The sequence below is a fragment of the Chanodichthys erythropterus genome, chromosome 24 (genome assembly GCF_024489055.1).
Source record: "Chanodichthys erythropterus isolate Z2021 chromosome 24, ASM2448905v1, whole genome shotgun sequence".
Classification (NCBI taxonomy): Eukaryota; Metazoa; Chordata; class Actinopteri; order Cypriniformes; family Xenocyprididae; genus Chanodichthys; species Chanodichthys erythropterus.
Window position 1 is genome coordinate 29,601,593 of NC_090244.1, and position 13,718 is coordinate 29,615,310.

Consider the following 13,718-nt stretch of genomic DNA (forward strand, 5'->3'; position numbering starts at 1 on the left):
GACTGTGTTCAGTCATCTCAAATTTCAGCATCATGTTCAAGGTTCAATATAAATTAAGTTCAGTTGTCATCATTTGTGGTACTTTGTCATTGTTTTTACATTTCCAATTGCAAGTTTACAATTATACAGTGCTCAGCATAAATGAGTACACCCCCTTTGAAAAGTAACATTTTAAACAATATCTCAATGAACAATAACAATTTCCAAAATATTGACAAGACTAAGTTTTATATAAAATCTGTTTAACTTATATTATTAACCTTACTTTCATGTTATAACTTACAGAACAACATTTTCAGTTTTACTCAAATTAGAGTGATGCAAAAATGAGTACACCGCAATGAAAGTCTATAAAGTCAATAATACAATCACAGGTAAGTCTAATTATTCATTACACAGGTGTCCAGCAGACAGTTGACTATAACAGGGTGTTAAAACCCCTTCCCATTTCATGCTGTCAGCAATGGCACCACATAGAAGAAAAATGTCACAAGACCTGAAAAATAAAAAAAAATAAAAAATAAATAAATCTTTACACCAGAAAGGTGATGGCTACAAGAAGGTTAGCAAAGCTTTATTTATCAGTCAGAACGCTGTAGCAAAAGTGGTTAAAAAAAAAATAAAAAAAAAAAAATAAATTGGCATGCAAAGGTGAGGAATACAAAGAAAACTGCATGGTGCCTACAGTGAAACATGGTGGTGTCAAGTGTCCTTATGTGGGGCTGCATGAGTGCTGCTGGTGTCAGGAGCTGCTTTTCATTGATGGCACTATGAATTCACAGATGTACTGCTCTATACTGAAAGAGAAGATGCTACCATCACTCCGTGCCCTTGGTCGTAGTGCAATTTTCCAACATGACAATGATCCTAAACACACATCTAAGGTCAGTGCTGGATTTCTGAAGAAGAACAGGGTGAAAGTGATTCAGTGGCTCCTGATCTGAACCAATGTTATAATCGTTAACGAAAACGAACGAAAAAACGAAAACTAGGTGGGAAAAAACATTGTCGTTAACTGAAATAAAATAAAAACGAGGCATTACAAAAAAACGATAACTAACTAAAACTGTAATGTGTGTTTGGCAAAACTAACTAAAATAAAATAAAATTATAGATTAAATGTCCTTAGTTTTCGTCTTTGTCAATGTCTTTCATAGAGCAAATAACGTTCAGCTGCATTTCTTTTCCCTGCGTCTCTCACATACACGCGCGCCCGCGCACACACACACACACACACACACACACCCTCCAGTCAGTGCACGCCGCGTCTCCATGAGAACGAGTGTTTGACTTTGAAAGCAAGTTCGCTAAAGGTTGGTATCTCGTGAACACCTTTACACAAACACACATTAAAAAGTGGTATAAACATAATTTTTAATTCTGAATATAACTTTGTCAGCGTGTTAATGTCGACGCGAGAAGCGATTGCTACTATAGCAAGTTAATAGTCGCAAGTTTGAGGTAAAATGCACTTGGGTTGTCGATGTCAAAACACTGTATAAGCTGTGATTCAAATATTAAATAGTCATTTGTTTACTCTTACACTGAATGTTTGCTGCTTCAATACAAATGTGTTTGCATAGTTCACCCAAAATGAAAATTACTGTGAGAAAAAAATCAAGTTTACAGAGTTTTAGTGTCACTGAAGGTAAACCTGCGTTGCTCATGGTGGTTAACGTTACCTCTCTTAACGTGCTCTTGCTGAATGGCAAGGATTGCACTATGGACTATTGTAGCTTTTGTATGTTTTCATTTTTTTTTTAACGGTATTTTATTTTTTATAACGAACAAGCTGCGATGTCACATTTCCGCTGCTTTGTTGTGTGTGCGTGAGGCGCGGGCGCGATCAAACAGCTGTCTTTGCAGGGGACTTTCCTCATCGTCATGGCAACGGTTTGTAGTCAGGTCAGATTACGTCAGAGTTGATTGCCGTTTGTTGGATGCTCAGACTACCAAACTAACGCCGATTAAACATGTTCAGTCCGGTGAAAACCGACTCAGACCAACGCCAACAGGGGTATCACACCGATCCAACAAACTCCAACAGACGAGTTTGTTGGCGTTTGTCGGTGCGGTGTGAATTGTATGGCGGCATTTTAATGCCATTAATGACCGAGCGCACAACTGATGCTTGCGCGCGCAGTAAATCACTTCCGCGAGAGGAAAACAGATCTGCACGCGAGGAAACGGGAGACCGCGAGCTCATTTTAAACCCGCGCGCGCGCATGACATCTCCTCTGCGCGCAGATCAAGCCCTCGCGTTCTCGGACAAGACTCGCAGCACGCGCGTCATCATTCCCCACACTCGCGCTCAATCTTCTATTTCGCTCGCGCGAACACTTTTGTTCCCTTTCGATACTTCACTCGTACTGCGTATGGGGAAAGGTCTCCCTTTTTCCCCGCTGCTGAAGCCTTTTTCAATAACGCAGTGTAACTGCACCGTCATTGGTTCACTCATAGACAAGTTGTTGAACCAATGACGGCGCGGCATAGCTGCGCGGCCTATGGCGACAAAGCGCGCGAATATTCCCGCCGAAATGGGCGGGGTTAAGGGCTATATAAGCAGGCGTTTCGCCATAGGATTTCAGTGTTTTCTCCTTCAGCGACGACCTCATCATCTCCTCGCTGATCTCCGCCTGAAGCCGAGAAGCTCGCCGCCTTCCTGACTGCTCTCGCCGCCGTCTGAAGAGGCTCCCGCAGCGGACTCGCCTGGACTCGCCGGACTGAGGACAGCGCCGGCGCCCTCTCCGACTGCAGCGTCAGCGCCGTCGCCGAGTCGCCGCCTCCCGCTTCCCGCTCCCGGCCGCTTCCTGTGTGTCCCCTGCCGCCATCCGGCGCGCCGTCTTGAGAGCTTCACCGCGGCTTAACGCCGCTCTAAAAGAGCGTATTTCAGCGGTTTTCACCGCTTCTAGAGCTTCCGCGGCCCTCGCCGCTCTAAAAGAGCCACCCAAGTGCCGTTTTCACGGCAACGGCGTCTTCTCAGATGCCCCGCCACTCGTGTGGCACGTGCAGGGCCCCCCTGCACGACGGTGATGGTCACAGCGAGTGCGTCGCTTGCCTGGGCAAGCCCCATGCAGACGGCGCGCTCGCTGGGGACTCATGCCCGCACTGCGAGTGCATGAGTCTCAGTTCCCTGCGCTCGCGGGTCGCCTTCTTCACAGAGGGTGATCTCGCCGCTCGCGCCCTCCCGTCTCCTTCCTACCGCGAGCCGGCTAGGAAGAGACAGCGGGGCAGAGCGACCCAGCGCCAGGAGATAGGCGAGCTCACGCCGGCCCAGTTCCCGCGTGCCTCGCCCTCTCCCCCGAGGGAACCCTCTCCCGTCCTGTTCTCTCGGCCTGAGCAGCGTCCCTCTGCGGAAGCGAGTGACCTTGTCTCATTCGGTGGAACAGACGACGAGCAAGACGACTCCATGTCTCTTGCGGCTTATGAAGCAGAAGTGTGGGCTGGCGAATCGGACGATCCCGCCCCCCCGCCTCCCTTGGAGCCCATTGAACATGGCCAGGGCATGGATGCCGAGCTCCTCCGCATCCTATCCAGAGCCGTAGAAGAGCTGGACCTCGACTGGGCCCCACCTGAGGAGCCGTCGCGCAGTCGCCTTGACGAGTGGTTCCTGCCTGGCCGCCGCCAAGCCCCTCGCCAGCGAGCAGCGCCCTTTTTTCCCGAGGTCCACGAGGAGCTGACGAAGTCGTGGCGCGCTCCGTACTCCGCCCGCCTTCATACCACGCACTGCTCCGCCCTCACTGCCGTCGACGGCGCCGAGGAAAAGGGATACGAGCACCTGCCACCCCTTGACGAAGCAGTGGCTGCTCACCTCTGCCCTCCCGCGGCTGTGGGATGGAAAGCTAAGAGGTCACTCCCTTCCAAGCCCTGCCGGACTACTTCCACCTTAGCTGGTCGAGCTTACACTTCGGCAGGACAGGCCGCTTCTGCGCTACACTCCATGGCCATATTCCAAGTCTTCCAGGCCAAACTCCTCCGCTCTCTGGACGAGTCTGGGATTGACGCGCCGGCTTTCAAGGACCTTCGCAGCGCTACTGACCTTGCCCTGCGAGCCACGAAGGCTACGGCTCAGGCCATCGGCCGTTCCATGGCCAGCCTGGTAGTGTTGGAGCGCCACCTGTGGCTTAACTTGACGGAGATCAAGGACAATGACAAGACGGCCTTCTTAGACGCCCCGGTCTCTCCCTCTGGTCTCTTCGGCCCTGCAGTGGATGGCTTCACTGAACGCTTCACAGCGGCACAGAAATCGTCTCAGGCCATGAGACATTTCCTGCCCAAGCGCTCCAGCTCTGCTTCCAGCCGCCCCAGGACTGCGTCGGCTCAGCAGCACAAGCCCGCTCCACCTGCAGCACCGCAGTCAGCGCCACCTAAGGAGCAGCGCCAGCGCTCGCGCTCTGCCAAGCGCCATCCCTTCCCGAGACGCCAGGGACCCCGGCCCAAGATTGTGCTGGACCCGGTGCCTCCGAAGTCATCCTGATCTGCCAGGAAGGAAGAGGATGGGGAATCGTCCCGTCACGACTGGACCACCCCAAAAGCTCCCACGAACACTTTCCCCTCCGCCTCGTTTAAATCCGGGCGTGGGAAACATGTTTCAAGTGACAACTGGGCCCACAACTGTTGCGCCCACTCCAAACGCCGTTTTCACGGCGAACAAATTTTTATATCATCTAAAAGAGAGCAAATTTCCTCTTCCGCTACTCTCGGTGTACAACCCCCTCAGCGGCGGTCTGTCACACGATATCATTCAACCCCTTGCCACTCGGGCCGAGGCTTGGCAGGCCATCCCCGATGTGTCAGATTGGGTCATGGGGATCGTAACTCAGGGTTACTCGCTCCAGTTTGCACGCCGGCCCCCTCGCTTCGGCGGGGTGCTTCAAACTTTGGTCAATCCGGACGACGCCCATGTCCTCCGAGCCGAAGTCATGACGTTGCTAAGAAAAGGAGCTGTGGAAATAGTTCCCCCCGCGGAAAGCGAGTCAGGCTTCTACAGCCGCTATTTTCTGGTCCCCAAGAAAGATGGTGGTCTCAGACCCATCCTGGATCTCAGACTTTTGAATCATTCCCTCATGAGACGGAAGTTCAAAATGCTGACACTGAAACAGATCCTCGCGCACATCTGCCCCGAGGACTGGTTCTGCTCGCTGGACCTGAAGGATGCGTATTTTCACATCCAGATAGCTCCTCGTCACAGACGATTCTTGAGATTCGCATACGAGGGAGTGACATACCAATATACGGTCCTGCCCTTCGGGCTGTCTCTGGCTCCTCGCACTTTCACCAAGTGCATGGACGCGGCACTTTCCCCTCTCAGACAGGCAGGAATCCGAGTCCTGAATTATCTCGACGACTGGCTCATTCTAGCCCGTTCGCGAGTCGAGCTGGAACACCACAGATCCGTGCTCCTCAGCCATTTACAATGCCTGGGTCTCAGGGTCAACGCAACCAAGAGCTTGCTGTGCCCCACTCAACGAATATCGTTTCTGGGAGCAGTTTTCGACTCAGTCCATATGACGGCAGTAGTCTCGCCAGAGCGCGCTCTGACGATTCAGCAGCTCACAGCCTCAGTCAAGAACAGAGCCTGCCTCCCTCTGAAGTTTTTTCAGAGGCTGCTAGGGCTAATGGCTTCCGCCTCTCCGGTACTACAGCTCGGCCTTCTTCGGATGCGGCCTCTTCAGTACTGGTTGAAGTTCCGGGTTCCTCCCAGCGCTTGGCGGCACGGCCGCCTTCGCCTCAAGGTCAATCAGGCCTGTCTTCTAGCCCTGAAACCTTGGACGAACCCTGTATGGTTCAAGCGCGGAGTGCCCTTACAGGCGGTCTCACGAAGGACGGTGCTAGCAACAGACGCCTCCAACTCGGGTTGGGGCGCTGTGTGCGACGGCAGACCGGCCTTCGGCTCATGGAGCCAAGAGGAAAGCCTTCTGCACATCAACTGTCTAGAGATGCTAGCAGTGATGAAGGCCCTTCAGTTCTTTCAGGCTCATTTGACAGGGCGTCACGTTCTAGTCCAATCGGACAGTATGACAGTGGTGTCATATTTAAACCACCAGGGCGGTCTCTCGTCCAGCCGCTTATGCGCTCTGGCGAAACGTCTACTGGAATGGGCTCTTCCGAGGCTTCAGTCGCTCAGAGCGACTCATGTTCCTGGCAGGAACAATCTGGGTGCAGATATGCTGTCACGGAGCAACGTCCCCTCCGACGAGTGGACGCTCCATCCCCAGGTTGTCCTCAGGATTTGGGAGCTCTTCGGGAAGGCAAAGATAGACCTCTTCGCCTCAGAAGACAACTCTCATTGCCCAACATTTTTCTCGAAGGAGGTCGACGCTCTGGCCCATTCATGGCCCAGCACGCTCCTTTACGCTTTTCCTCCGATCGCCCTGATCCCTCAGGTCATCAGGCGCATCAGAGAAGACCAACACAGAGTCCTTCTAGTGGCCCCGCTCTGGAGGAACCAGATTTGGTCCTCGGAGCTGTTCAAGCTCTCTCTGAGAGCCCCGTGGCCGATCCCCCTGAGACGGGACCTCCTCTCTCAGGCGAACAGGGCAATCTGGCACCCACAGCCGGAGCTCTGGGCTCTGCACCTCTGGTCCCTCGATGGGAGCCTACTAACCTCCCCAGGGACGTCCTAAATACCATTTCTCAGGCTAGAGCGCCGTCCACGAGACGCCTCTACGACCAGAAATGGTCGGTCTTTGCTGACTGGTGTTCGTCACGCAACATAGACCCAATGGAGAGTGACGTATCTTCTATACTGTCTTTCCTCCAAGAACGCTTGGAAATGGGGCGCACCCCTTCCACGCTCAAGGTTTACGTAGCAGCCATTGCAGCGTTCCATGCTCCTATTGCTGGCCAATCAGTGGGACGAAACGGACTTGTCATCCGTTTCCTGAGGGGCGCTAGGCGATTGAATCCCCCTCGCCCCCTCACCGTTCCCTCCTGGGACCTGTCTTTGGTCCTCAGGGCCTTAAAAGGAGCCCCATTTGAACCAATGGGCTCAGTCGACCTCAGGCCATTGACGCTAAAAACCGCCTTGCTGTTAGCACTGGCCTCGGTTAAGCGTGTTGGCGATTTGCAGGCCCTCTCTGTGAGCCCTGCATGCCTCGAATTCGGGCCTGGAGACTCTAAGGTCGTTCTGAAACCCAGGCATGGCTACGTCCCTAAGGTGCTCTCAACGCCGTTTAGAGCTCAGGTCATCTCGCTCTCTGCTCTGCCCCCTTCGACGGAAGAGCAAGGGCTGGAGTTACTCTGCCCTGTCAGGGCATTGAGGACCTACATAGAGCGATCGCAGTCTTTCAGACAGTCAGATCAGCTCTTTGTCTGTTTTGGAGGCCGCACCAAAGGATCTCCGGTCTCAAAACAGCGCATTTCTCGTTGGATAGTGGACGCTATTACGCTGTGCTACTCCTCACTGGGAGCCAAATGCCCCATAGGAGTCAGAGCCCACTCCACTAGAGGGATGGCCTCCTCATGGGCTTGGTCCAACGGAGTTTCCATCCAAGACATCTGTGTGGCGGCCGGCTGGTCTTCGCCGTCCACCTTTGTCAGGTTTTACCATCTCGATGTCCCGACCTTACAGGCTCGAGTCCTTTCAGTGTGATTAGCGGCCTCAGATGAGCTCCGCCTCACGCTATCATGGAAATAAATTTCCTCTAAGTGTAACGCAAGGGTTCGGTAAGGGCTTGCCCTCTCGCTTGTCTCTTGGGCCCCCTCTCAGGTGCCCAAGCTTCAAGCTATATCGTTCCCAGCCGTGGCACGGCGTGGTTGAATTCGTTCCCCATACGCAGTACGAGTGAAGTATCGAAAGGGAACGTACTCGGTTACTAACGTAACCTCGGTTCCCTGAGATACGGAACGAGTACTGCGATACTTGCCGTGCCACGAGGCTGCGGCTCAGGGTCGTCGCTTCAGTCGAATGACACTGAAATCCTATGGCGAAACGCCTGCTTATATAGCCCTTAACCCCGCCCATTTCGGCGGGAATATTCGCGCGCTTTGTCGCCATAGGCCGCGCAGCTATGCCGCGCCGTCATTGGTTCAACAACTTGTCTATGAGTGAACCAATGACGGTGCAGTTACACTGCGTTATTGAAAAAGGCTTCAGCAGCGGGGAAAAAGGGAGACCTTTCCCCATACGCAGTACTCGTTCCGTATCTCAGGGAACCGAGGTTACGTTAGTAACCGAGTACGATTTTTGTCAGTCGTGGGGCGGGACTTTACTTATTTCAGTGTAAGCTCAAATGTCATTGGTCAATTCAGTTTTTCGGAAGTCTGTTGTGATTGGATGCCTGTTGTAAAACGATTAGACATGGCTTGGACCAGATGAAAAAATACTATAGTAATTTATAGTAAATACTATAGTGTTTTTGAACCATACTAAAGTAAAGTACTTTAATTTGCTGTGGTAATTCTATAGTTGTTGAGGGTAATATAAACAAATTGACTTTACTCAAATACTGTAATTTTCTACATCTATAGGGTATATTACTACAATATACACTAGAGTTTACTGTAGTAAAAACTAAAGTAGCCTATACAGTATTTATTACAGTTTATCAGTTCATCATAGTTAATACACTGTATACTGAAACATTCATTAACAAAGTGTTGTAAAAAGTATAATGTGTATACTACACTTTACTATAGTATGGTCCAAAACACTATAGTATTTACTATTATTATGCAAGTGAGTTAAACTTTATTTATTGACTGATTGATTGCATTATTATATTATTATTATTATTATATGTCCTTATTAGATACTATATTAACTTGATTTATTATTTTTTCTATGGAGCTGTAGCTGCTGGGGAAAAATGAGAACATAGTAGTTCACTGCTACATTATCATTATACTTCCACTAAACAGTCTGTTTACCCATGATAGTATACAAAAACAACAACAAAAAAACTAAATATGTCTTAGATATAAAGATTTCTAAATTGGGTTTCGGGGGGTATGATCATTCATACTGTGTACTGTATCTTAACTTTAGCTGCAACCTTTCAACATAGTGAAATGCTGAAACCATTTTGTACTGTATTTAATGGAAAATATATTAACCTGATAATATATTAAACTGACAAAGAATGATAACAAAAAGCTTACACAACAACTCTTGTTGATATGTATCTTTCATCCAAAGCCACATGAAGCAATTCTGGATTTAGAATCATAGTTACAACTATTTAATGGACACTTTTGACATTTCTGTAGTTCTCAGAACTGACATAATTTTGGCTGGGTAAACAGATACTGTTTAGTGGAAGTATAGTGGTAATGTAGCAGTGAACTACAGCAAATATAACTAGGCTATGTGTTCTCTTATTTCCCCAGCAGCTACATCTCCATAAAAATAATAATAAATCAAGTTAATGTATCTAGTAAGGCCATATTATAATAATAATGCAATCAATCAGTTAATAAATAAAGTTTAACTCACTTGCATCTGGTCCATTGATGAAGCCATGTCTAATCGTTTTACAACAGGCGTCCAATCAAAACAGACTTCTGGAAAAACTGAATTGACCAATGACATTTGAGCTTACACTGAAATAAGTAAAGTCCCGCCCCACGACTGACAAAAATCAAAAGTGTTCGCGCGAGCGAAATAGAAGATTGAGCGCGAGTGTGGGGAATGATGACGCGCGTGCTGCGAGTCTTGTCCGAGCACGTGAGGGCTTGATCTGCGCGCAGAGGAGATGTCGTGCGCGCGCGCGGGTTTAAAATGAGCTCGCGGTCTCCCGTTTCCTCGCGTGCAGATCTGTTATCCTCTCGCGGAAGTGATTTACTGCGCGCGCAAGCATCAATTGTGCGCTCGGTCATTAATGGCATTAAAATGCCGCCATAGAATTGGCCTTTACACTGAATGTTTGCTGCTTCAATCCAGACGAGTATAGGCTATTGTAAATTTAGTATATAGTGTGAAAATTGTACAGCTGTGGTATTTCTATAGGGTGTGAATTCTGTATAGAAGATGTGTAGATTTTTGGTAGATTTTTTGGCAATTTTCTGAAGGTGTCACACACACACTAAAAAAATTGAAAGCTGTATTTAAAGTTTTTTTTTTGTTTGTTATTTGTCATGTTCTTTTCTCAGATTGAGCTCCCTGACAATCTGACAGAAATGTCTTGTTGTGGCTTAAAATGGGTTGAAAAGGCTACATGCGGTTCATGTATGTCTTCTTTAGTCTGTTGGCTCTTTAGGTTTTTTTACTGGCACACGTCACTTACACATTTTGCACTTACTGCGGAGTGTTGAGACTGTTTACATATTTGTAAATCTTTTTGAATCTTGCCCATTGACAAATAACCCAAATTACAAAAAAAGACAAACTAACACTAAAACTAATAAAAACTAAACTAAAACTAAGCATTTTCAAAAACTAAAAACTAAACTAAACTAGCAAACCCACTTTAAAAACTAATTAAAACTAAACTGAATTTGAAAACAAAAAGTCAAAACGAAATAAAAATAAAAACTAATGAAAAATGCAAAACTATAATAACCTTGATCTGAACCCAATCGAACACCTATGAGGAATTCTGAAGAGACAAGTTGAGCATCACTCTACATCCAGCATCCAGTCTCTAAAAGAGGTCATTCTTGAAGAATGGAAAAAGATAGATGTTGCAAAATGTCACCAACTTGTTCATTCCATGCCTAGAAGACTTGGTGCTGTCATTAAAAATCATGGAGGCCATACAAAGTACTAGATGTAGTAGTTTTTGTTGTGGGGTGTGCTCATTTTTGCATCACCCCAATTTGAATAAAACTGAAAAATGTGTAATCTAAGTAAATATTATTAACCTTACTTTCATGTTATAAGTTAAACATATGTTATATTAAACTTTGTCTTGTCAACATTTTGGAAATTGTTTTTGTGTTCATTGATATATTGTTAAAAATGTTACAAGCTCACCCAGTCACCAATTAGTATTAAAGGGATAGTTCACCCAAAAATGAAAATTTGATGTTTATCTGCTTACCCCCAGTGCATCCAAGATGTAGGTGACTTTTTTTCTTCAGTCGAACGCAAATTATGATTTTTAACTGCAACCGCTGCCGTCTGTCAGTCAAATAATAGGAGTGATTGGGAACTTGAACAATAAGAGTCGAAAAAACTTCCATAGACAAATCCAAATTAAACCCTGCGGCTCGTGACGACACATTGACGTCCTAAGACACAAACCGAACAGTGGTGTATTAGAGGTAAAAAATGATATAAATACTATGTCCAACTCCGTTCAGCTTCCGGTTAGTGAGGTCTGATCGCGCTCTGACAACGGAAGTGATGTCTCGCGCTCATTGAAGTATATGGGCGAGACATCACTTCCGTCAGCAGAGCGGGTTTTTTGACCTCACTAACCGGAAGCTGAATGGAGTTGGACATAGTGGTGTATTAGAGGTAAAAAATGATATAAATACTGTTCGGTTTCTTGCACAAACCGATCGTTTCGTGTCTTAGGACATCAATGTGTCGTCACGAGCCGCAGGGTTTAATTTGGATTTGTCTATGGAAGTTTTTTCGACTCTTATTGTTCAAGTTCCCAATCACTCCTATTATTTGACTGACAGACGGCAGCGGTTGCAGTTAAAAATCATAATTTACGTTCGACTGAAGAAACAAATTCACCTACATCTTGGATGTACTGGGGGTAAACAGATAAACATCAAATTTTCATTTTTGGGTGAACTATCCCTTTAAGTAGTATTGTTGAGCAGATGTGTGTGGTCATAGCACCCCCAGAGGTGATCTTAATCAATCAAAGGTTATTAGCAGAGATCTGCATGGTACTGTGTTTTTTTTTTTTTTTTTTTCGTCTTTTGTCCCTTTGTCCAGATAGGCTCTATTCCACACCCACCCACTCCCATGTAAAATGTACTCTATGTTCACCACTATCCGCTTGGAATGGTTTTCTTCCTGACCCAACCAATCCTGCAACCTTTAGATCTTGTTTACAGAAGAGAGAGTGATTGAGAATTATAAATATAAAGTGTTGGCTATACAAGATTTGTATTTGTTATTTGTCTTATCATGATACTGTCAACACTGTTGGAAAAAAAAACATGCAAGAACAGAATGTTGCTGTTCATATCTCTCCTCCAAACTCTGACCACAGAGCCTGAATGTTCTCTCTAAAGGTGCATTTATGGCCGGGATGCAAAAAATAATACCATGACAGGTTGCTCAGGGCAGAGAACTTGGAACTGTGTGAATGACATCACTGCAATTTTTGTTCAGTTTTGTTCACTGATACACTGTTGTCAATTTACTGACCGCTACTGTAATTTAATCCCAAACCATGCTATGTGTACATTTAGCTTAATTTATAACTTTGTAACTGTTGCCCTGTTGGTGAAATTAATGGGCCTGGTATCAATGTCAGACACTGAGTTTTATTCCAATATGCAAAAGGTATAGCCTCACTTTTGGCAATCAATATTACAAATTATTTTGTGTACGGTAGCAAAAAACAACAGACTGAAAAAAACATGGTGCAAAAAAAAAAAAGTATATAAATATCTTTAGTGACCTAGATGCCCTTACTAGACTGCTCTATCTAACCAAACACAAAATGTACAGTGGGTGGCACAGACCCCTAACCAAGGTTGTCTGGACAAAAATACAAAAAACACACATGTGAAAAAATGTATGTCACATGACATACTTACCTTAGTGATGGGAAATATATGGTGTATGCAATTGTTGTCAGGAAACACAGACTCACGTTCGATGAGGCGATGTTCAGCTAGGCTCTGGGAGTAGATCAGAATGTCATCGATGTACATCATGCATGAAGTCCTGGAATACGGAGGGGGCATTGACCAGCCCATATGGCATCACAAGATATTCGAAGTGGTCAGTAGCGGTCACAAAGGCGGTTTTCCATTCGTCCCCCTCACGTAGCCGGATGAGGCTGTACGCGTTACGGAGGTCCAGCTTCATGAAGAGTAGTGTTGTCAAAAGTACCGGTACTTCGGTACCAAGTCGGTACTGAAATTTTGAAAATGTGACGATACCAGCATTTCTGTAGTACCGGTAGTAACGAGAATCCGGGTATATTCGGTACCCACTGATAGGGCTGTGGCAGTATTTACGGGAATATGACACGAGTGAAGCACAAAGCTTTGTTTACAGAAGAAATAATAGGTTAGAAATTAAATGTGACTTCGTAGCCATGGAAACATTTTGGTTAATGCCGAATGAGAGAGGTACGCAAGTCCATAGATTTAAGCTTCGTATTCTGTTTTCCGAATCGCGATATGGTCACCTGATTATCAGAGAATTTAACAATATTCCATTAGTTATTCCACTGAACATCTGTTTCTTTTCCCAAATCTTCACTCACGCAGGGGATTATAACGTTTCTTTCGTTCGCATTTGGGCCTATTATGCTATTCGCATTCTAGAAAAAACACCGTAGGACAGAAACCTTTTTGCTTGCACGTCAATTTCTATTTAACACAGTTTGTGCTTGTTATTAGACTTTATAAGGCGCGTCAAGTTTATTTGTATAGCGCGTTTCACACACACCGGTGATTTTTAGTTTTGTTTTCTCTGGCAGCGCTAAATCAAACATAGCCTGAATGTCTTGCTCCTGTGGAGGATAAAACTCGCTCTTCACACCTTTTACAACGAGTGTCAGTTGTTTGTAACATCAGGAGATAACGAAGATATTATTAAAGAGAAATGGTCTCCTTCCTGCTCATGTCCCACATCC

At 46.4% G+C, this 13,718-nt stretch overlaps 1 protein-coding gene across 2 annotated transcripts in view; it reads left to right on the forward strand.

Moving 5' to 3' along the window:
- Positions 1-13,718, forward strand: part of LOC137015097 (uncharacterized) — a 100,338-nt gene that overhangs the window by 11,550 nt on the left and 75,070 nt on the right. The window lies entirely within an intron of this gene.